Below are 5,659 nucleotides of genomic sequence, written 5' to 3' on the forward strand. Positions count from 1 at the left end.
TCGGCTCGCTTCTCAGCACCGGTTTCCTGGTTTGGCGTTGTGTGCCGCAAGCTCTTCGAGGAGCTGGACTTCGTTTACCTAGTGTGCAAGACGTTGAGTTAAGCCGATATTGACGTGCTTCCGTACATTTTATAAGCCTGCTTGTCCCTTTTAACTTTAAGATTGGGTTTAAAATCCTGAAAGCTACCGGCGGAGGCAATTCCACCGATGTACCTCCCCGTTCGTCCACACGACACAAGGCAACCTTGCGAGGGGTCGGTGAAGCGGTGGCGCGAGTGTTTCAGACGCTGGAATTCTGTTCCTTGCACGTTTATGATTTAAGACGATATTACATCCCGCTTTCAAGGCATTCGAAGTGGCATTTATATCATGGGCCTTTGGGTGGTCGGCAAATTAGCTCGCGACCCTGACTCTGCGCTGCCACTCTGCATGCGCATGTTCGCAGATGTTTTAAAGGCCCTGTATCTGATTATCTTTGAAGTGCTCGTGGAACAGTGTTGTTTTACATAAATGTAGTTTCTTCGTGAATTAATTATATAGTTTACACAGGCATGCAGGCATATTTCTTAGAAGCTGCACAATTACTGGAAATTAGTTTGTATGGTAGCAGCAAAAGCGGCCGAATCGCCCCCAGTTGTCTGTATGATATGTATTGAACTGCCAAACTATGCACGGCAATAGTGCCGTAATATGCAATGTTTATACTTTTTCCTGACATTCTTTATTCCAGCCTTGGGTATTCCGAAAATACACCGTTTAGTCTGAATTGTCATTTCCAATTAAAAGAAACACTGCTGCAGGTACCCAAAAGCTTCCTCAGCCTCCAAACTCCCTAGAGCTGGACTCTCTGATATCAGAGGCAAACAGGAGTAAAAGCAAGCATTCGAACGTCTGTCCAGAGGTAGATGCAGCACTAGCAGCAGATAATGTGGAACCTGTGAAGGGCGACAGTCTGCGTGAGAAAAGCTTCTGGTATTTTAGCTTCAGGACAATTCAATTTAAGTAAATTCTCAATTTTAGGGCTTAAAAGACTAATAACGAGCTAGACACCTTCGCTTACGTTTGTTATACATTACTTGAGGGTTGATATATACAAGTCCACGGATACCGCCCGTGTAGTCCATTGAAATACTATCCGAATCCAGCAAAGGTCAAATGCGAGCAATGTATATAATAATTGTTCCTTGTTTCTTTTTTTTTTTTTTCTTTGCTTTTGCACTTGGGCAGTCTTACTTGTAAGGGCCGGTTCTCACATGCAGCGAAGCGCTGATGTAGCGCTCCTCACGTGCCATCAGCTACTTATCGTATGCCATGAGCAACAGTTTTGACGGTGCGATACAAAGCTGGTGAACGCTGCCGTCAGCACGCGCTTAGCGCGAGGTTAGCGCTATGCTTGTAGCGCTCCGCTCCATGTGTGAACGGGCCTTTATTCTCTCTTCATGGCCCAGACTGTATTTAACATGTTGCTCGAGCAGCATGCAGCTTTTCTGCTTCGGCGATCTTGTTTAAAAACAGAGATACAAAAAAAAAAAAAAATAATATGCATATCCTGCCAATTCATTCAGACCATCAGCAGCATTTATTGTGCAAAATGTAAATCTATATATAGTGATGCTCCTGCAATTATGGCCATATTTCTTTATTCTCATATACCAGCTGTGATTCATGCGTTCCCTGCCCTGTCAACCATGCTTAAAATGTCGGTTGAAGTTTCGCCTGTAGCTACAGGCCATAAATGAATAAAGGCTCATATAAAAATTTACACTTCCTAAGAAAAACACGCAAAAAAAATTAAATAGAAACGAGCGCGCCGTCAGCTAGCGTCGTCACAGCCTCCACAGGGCGAGCGGGCCGAGTCGGGGAAACATTTTCTCCTCGCCGTGACGTCACCCCGGTTCGCCGTAAGGGGGCGCCAGAGACCGTTTTACTGAAAGAGGGCGACAGAGAAAAGGGGAAAGGGTTACCGGCGCTTTCCCCCTTTCTGATTGTGTAGAAAGAGTGAAAGTCCCGGATGAGGAGGCTTCGCCGGTGTTGGGTGTCCGCTGTGCCCGAACTTCGGTCGCGCTTTTTTTTTCGGTTTTAAACTCGCAAACTTAGTTAGAGCCAGAGGCTTCGATGGCAACAGTCCCCCGGTCATCGGGACACCATTGCTGGGTCATAGGGTGCACGAATAAAAACAAAGCATAGAATACTGTCCGAGGACATATGTAGCTTGCAAGGAATCCGGCAAGGCGAGAGCGGCTGCAATGTCTTTGAGCTCCATCGCTTTCCACATGACCCCTGTCTCCGGCGGCAGTGGATTGCGTCTGTAAACCGAAAAGGCGTTTCCTCAACGCCATCCTCTCGACTTCGCTCGGAACATTTCGCGGATGGAGCGCGCACCAAACGCTGTACCGCCGATTAACATGGGGTACGCTAGCAATGTGCGTGCGAGTTTTCTCATGATAACTATTGTTTCAGCTTGTAAAATTTTGTAACTGAATTTATCTTAATAGTGATAATTTGCAGTGGTGACTGACTCGATTTTATCATCTACAACACTGAGTTGAAGGCTCATTTCCGCCCCCGGGTGAGGCTGGAAATTGTTAAAAACGTATTTCTATTGGTTTTTTTTTTTTTTTGTTTTGTTTTTTTAATCGCGATTTTCTGCGCGATACCAGGGAGCCGGCAAAAGCGTCCTTTAAGTGCCGCTGGTGGGTTCTTTTCGTTGACTGAGGCGCTTTGAGGCGCTGGATAGTCGCTGCAGGGAACGTCTCGTGTGTTGCGATCTGCGTTTTCGAGCCCAATGTGCACGTTTCTTTGTTTGAGTCATGGCATCCGCCAGTGTGGCGACGGGGGGGGGGGGGGGGGGGGGGGGGGGGGGGGGAGAGCGGCAGCGAATGTGGCAGCTATAGAAATTGGAGGTGAGTACCCAGAATATTGCATCAAATAGTAAGATAATTCGTGGCTGCTTCGAGGCTTTCTGCAGTTCGATAAAAGTACATCTGGAGCGTCTTCGTCGTTCATTCACAAAGAAATATAAGAACAGGGACACGAACATAAAAACAGCAGAGCGAGACGATATGTAGCAGCTCCGGGCGTTTACAAAGTTAATTGAGTTTCCCGTTTCGTGTATAACTTGTTGATTACAACTAAAAGCGGCTACGTTGAAATAGGCCCATTGCAAGCAAAAATGTATAAATGGTTCATCATTTCCAGTCATGCGGAAAGCAATGGAGCTTAAAAACATTCCAGCCGTACTTGCCTTGCCGGATTCCATGCAAGCTACATAGGTCCTCGGACGATATTCGACGCTTTCTGTCGTTATTCGTGCACCCTATCACCCAGCAATGGTGTCCCGATGACCGGGGGACTGTCGGCATCGAAGACCATGACTGTAATTAAGTTTGGGAGTTTGAAACGTAGAAAAAAGCGCGAACGAAGTTGGGGCACTGCAGACGCCCAACACCGGCCAGGCCTCTCGTCCGGGACTTCCACTCTTCCTACACAATCAGAAAGGGGGAAAGCGCCGGTAGCCCTTTCCCCTTTTCTCTCTCGCTCTCAAAATGGCGCTACCCACAATAAAACGGTCTGCTCCGTACGCTGCCCCACAGCCACGCCATCCGCGCCTCCGGGTCTCCTGCAAAAGCGACAGTCGCTTCCCGCACCGCGGGGGGGGGGGGGGGGGGGGACGGGGGACATTTATGCAGCTATTTATGCAGTCAAAGGTACGCGAGTGCGCTTGAGCGCTAATCAAAGCTGTGCGCGCGTGCTCTCTTCCTTGATGAAAATAATCCCTGGAGAAGGGGAACAAGAGGGACAAAGGACAAACACAAACTTTGTGTTTGTGTTTGTCCTTTGTCCCTCTTGTTCCCCTTCTCCAGGGATTATTTTCATCATTCTTGTCCAGCTCGCTTGCCCCTTTGCATTTAATTGCATTATAATTATAACATTAAATTGCAAGCTTCACCCTTGTTGGTGTTAGACTGGTGGCGGCTGATAAAACCCGTTTGCTCTACTGACGTCTAACCCCTGGTTAGTTCAGTTGGTAGAGCGCTCCACTTGTAATGGAGAGGTCCCGGGGTCGATACCCGGACCAGGCGGATTTTTTCGGTCGCTCACCAGTCTTAGCTGTGTTTGGAGTTTGTGTTTGTCCTTTGTCCCTCTTGTTTCCCTTCTCCAGGGATTATTTTCATCATTCTTGTCCAGCTCGCTTGCCCCTTTGCATTTAATTACATTATAATTATAAGATTAAATTGCAAGCTTCACCCTTGTTGGTGTTGGACTGGTGGCGGCTGATAAAACCCGTTTGCTCCTGGCTTGCTCTACTGACGTCTAACCTCGGGTTAGCTCAGTTGGTAGAGCGCTCCACTTGTAATGGAGGGGTCCCGGGGTCGATACCCGGACCAGGCGGATTTTTTCGGTCGCTCACCAGTCTTAGCTGTGTTTGGAGTTTGTGTTTGTCCTTTGTCCCTCTTGTTTCCCTTCTCCAGGGATTATTTTCATCATTCTTGTCCAGCTCGCTTGCCCCTTTGCATTTAATTACATTATAATTATAAGATTAAATTGCAAGCTTCACCCTTGTTGGTGTTGGACTGGTGGCGGCTGATAAAACCCGTTTGCTCCTGGCTTGCTCTACTGACGTCTAACCTCGGGTTAGCTCAGTTGGTAGAGCGCTCCACTTGTAATGGAGAGGTCCCGGGGTCGATACCCGGACCAGGCGGATTTTTTCAGTCGCTCACCAGTCACTTAGCTGCGTTTGTGTTTGTCTTTTGTCCCTCTTGTTCCCCTTCTCCAGGGATTATTTTCATCATTCCTGTCCAGCTCGCTTGCCCCTTTGCATTTAATTGCATTATAATCTCTTTCTTTGTTTTGAAATGCCGCAGAAATTAAGTTGTCCACGAGTATAGAACTTTTCTAAAAAAAAAAAAAAAAAAAAGCTCCTGGGCGGTTTTCTTTTCAGTGTTCGTGCGTATGGCGCGTCATTTGCTCACTTTCCGAAGCGACGAGCATGCGCGTGGTGGGCGGAGGAAATCGCACGCTGGACAGAGGCCTTTTAAATATTGAAATGGTAGATAGGCTTTAAAGCGTACTGGAAAAGCCATCAAATGGCAATACACTCACAGTGAAAACAGTGAAAAAAGGGTGCTTGGCCACACAGCCCAGTGAGGCTATGTGGTCATGAAGCATATATGATAGTTTTGCCTGATTCCCTGGACAATTTAAATATTTTGAAAGAGAAATATGCAAGCATGGATTTGATGTAAGCAAAAAAGATCAGACCCCATGCTTTCACCTGCTATAGAGTATATATTCAGAAATATCTTACAATCGGCCTTGGGATTCGACTAATGGCTTCAAAATGCAGTCACTGAATAAGTGTGTGCTCAATAAGTGTAGCTGTGCTTGGGGAGGACTACTAGCACCAAGCTGCCGGAATGCCCGCCGCTGGTGCATCTTAGTCCGGTTGCAGGATGTACTAATGCATTCTGCAACAGGCATTGAGCCATCAGGGATGCAGGCTGCACGGTTCTGATGCACAGCTTGAAGTTGCACGAGAACTCGAGCAGGTTTGGGGAAGGTGGGGAAAAAACATGGTAACTTGTCCTGGCTGGGGACACATAAAGACCAAAGGCTAGGCTAATAAACTGACCTAGCTGAAAAGACAAACAGACATTCC

This window comes from Ixodes scapularis, unplaced genomic scaffold (genome assembly GCF_016920785.2).
Source record: "Ixodes scapularis isolate PalLabHiFi unplaced genomic scaffold, ASM1692078v2 PGA_scaffold0__279_contigs__length_252992795, whole genome shotgun sequence".
NCBI classification, from domain to species: domain Eukaryota; kingdom Metazoa; phylum Arthropoda; class Arachnida; order Ixodida; family Ixodidae; genus Ixodes; species Ixodes scapularis.